Genomic DNA, 2,593 nt, shown 5'->3' on the forward strand with positions numbered 1-2,593 from the left:
TTGAAAGGTCGGGAGGCCATGACCAAACTCAACTCCACTGCCGGGGTCCTGTAGAAGTTGGCATTTTCTTAACACTTCTTGCACCTTTTCACGAATTCTTGGGAATCCGTCATCATCGAGGGCCAATAGTAACCGACCCTAATGAGCTTCCGAGCTAGGGCCTTTCCACCGATGTGGTGGTCGCAACATCCCTCGTGGACCTCGCTCAAGACGTAGTCCGTCTGATCGGGGCACTGGCACTTTAGCAGGGGTTGGTTCAGTCCTCTTTTGAACAGTTGACCCTGTACTGTCACGTACTTGACCGCTTCCCTCCTTATCACTTTTGCAGCCTTCTCATCCTCAGGGAGCTTCCTATTCTCCAATAAGTCGGTAATCGGATCCATCCATGAGGGGGTGTTGGCTGCCTAGGTTACGCACAAGGTGACCGTTGGTTCCTTTACCAATCCTTGGATTAGGGATCGATTTCCCAAACCTGGCTTCGTGCTTGCCAGCTTTGACAGGAGGTCAGCTTGTGTGTTCCTTTCTCTCGGAACGTGCTGCACCATGACCTCGTCAAATTCTTTGCTCAAATTTTTTACCATTTTCAAGTCCTTCTGTAACAAGGAATCTCTTGCTTGGTAGGTTCCATTGATTTGGAAAGTGATGACTTGAGAGTCGCTTTTTATCTCTACCCTGGATGCCCTGACCTCCTTTGATAAGAGCAGACCTCCTATGAGGGCCTTGTACTCTGCCTGCTTGTTAGAGACTGAGAAGTCAAACTTGATGGACTGCTCGTATATCATTCCGGTTGGGCTTTCGAGGATTATCAATGCCCCCCCTGAACGTTTGGTTGGAAGCTCCGTCGACGTGGAGCTTCCACCGTGTGTCCGTGACCTCGTGAGGGTCCCTCATTACTTCCACCAGGAAGTCGGCCATCGCCTGGGCTTTGATCGCGTGTCTGGGCTCATATTGCAGATCGTACTAAGACAGCTCTACTGAGCAAGTCATCATCCATCCTGCCAGGTCGGGTTTTTGTAGGACCTGGCGAATCACTTGTTCTATCATGATGGTGATCCGGTGCCCTTGGAAGTACTGTCTCAACCTTCAAGACGAGATCAGGAGTGTATAGGCTAGTTTTTCCAATTTGCTGTATCTGAGCTCTGCACCTTGTAGCGCTTTGCTAATGAAGTAAACCAGCTGGATCTTTCCATCTTCCCGGACAAGGATGGCCGCCAAGGCCTCGTCTATCACAGCTAGGTATAGGAATATTGTCTCACCGTCCTTGGGCTTACCAAGGACTGGTGGTGCTGAAAGTAGGGGTGTACATGGGGCGGGCCACACCGGGTTTGGCTTAACCCAGACTCGACTCGAAATATAGACAGGGCCTAATTTTTAGATCCTAACCCGATCCTAAACCTGATGAAACCTACACAGCTTCGGGCCGGGTGAAAATCGGGTAAAAATCGGGTAAAAACCGGGTCTTTAGCATGTAAAAATCACCTAATCTCCAACCATTATTTTACAATTTACATAGTAAAATCCACTTAAAAAATATAACAAGAATCAACCCTTCTCTAAACTTAAAGCATAACCATAATCAATACTAATATTGTCTAATAACACCAAATATTTAAATCAATATAAATAACACAATATTAGGGATTAGTCTAAAGTCTTATGCATTTTAAACATAAAACATTAACTTATAATCTTATAATGACTAATGACACAAAATATTAAGGTTTACAATATTTAAATTCCACATAAGAATAGCCATCATCCATCACTAATAACACAAAATATTAATTGTGTTTGATGACCGGGCCACCGGACCGAGTTCGGGTGACCCAAGCTATGGCCCGGACCCGACCCGAAATAATGACCGGGTCTATTTTTGAGACCCTTACCCGGCCCTAGACCCGATGAAATCACATTAAATTAGCCCCTAAAGTGTTCGGGGCCGGATCGGGTCTTCGGGCGGGCCGGGCCATGTACACCCCTAGCTGAAAGTATGCTTTTGAAATGGTTGAAAGCTTCTTCACAAGCCGGGGTCCATTCGAAGACTATCCCTTTCTTCATGAGGTTGAAGAAGGGAAGAGCTTTGGCCGCCGATGCGCCGAGGAAGCGAGATAGGGCTGTAAGTCTTCCGGCCAACCTTTGCACGTCCTTGATGCACCCTGGGCTTGTCATTCGCAGAATGACTTCGCAATTGTCAGGGTTAGCCTCGACCCCCCTTTGGGTTATCATGAAACCTAGGAACTTCCCGGCTTCCATGGCAAAAGCGCATTTGAGGGGGTTAAGTCTCATATTGTGTCTACGAAGGGACATGAACACGATCTCCAGATCACCGACTAAGTCTTCTGGTCGGCTGGTCTTTACCAGGATTCCACGTACACCTCCATCAATTTCCCGATTAGATTACTAAAGACTTTGTTCATGAGTCTTTGGTAAGTCGCCCCAGCATTCTTCAATCCAAAGGGCATCACCTTGTTGCAGTAAGTGCCCCCTGGCATTATGAACGCCGTTTTTCTTCATCAGGTCGGTGCATCGGTATCTGGTTATACCCATAGTACACATCCATGAAGCTCAGAAAATGATAGCCTGCAGCCGCGTC

At 47.2% G+C, this 2,593-nt stretch overlaps 1 long non-coding RNA gene across 1 annotated transcript in view; it reads right to left on the bottom strand.

Annotated features, from left to right (window-relative positions):
- The window catches only part of LOC110264428, a 6,832-nt gene continuing 6,083 nt past the window's right edge, over positions 1,845-2,593 (bottom strand). The window contains exon 3 of the long non-coding RNA XR_002350592.1: positions 1,845-1,982. This is a non-coding gene — a long non-coding RNA (uncharacterized LOC110264428). The remainder of the gene's footprint in view (positions 1,983-2,593) is intronic.

Source organism: Arachis ipaensis, chromosome B07, assembly GCF_000816755.2.
Source record: "Arachis ipaensis cultivar K30076 chromosome B07, Araip1.1, whole genome shotgun sequence".
NCBI classification, from domain to species: domain Eukaryota; kingdom Viridiplantae; phylum Streptophyta; class Magnoliopsida; order Fabales; family Fabaceae; genus Arachis; species Arachis ipaensis.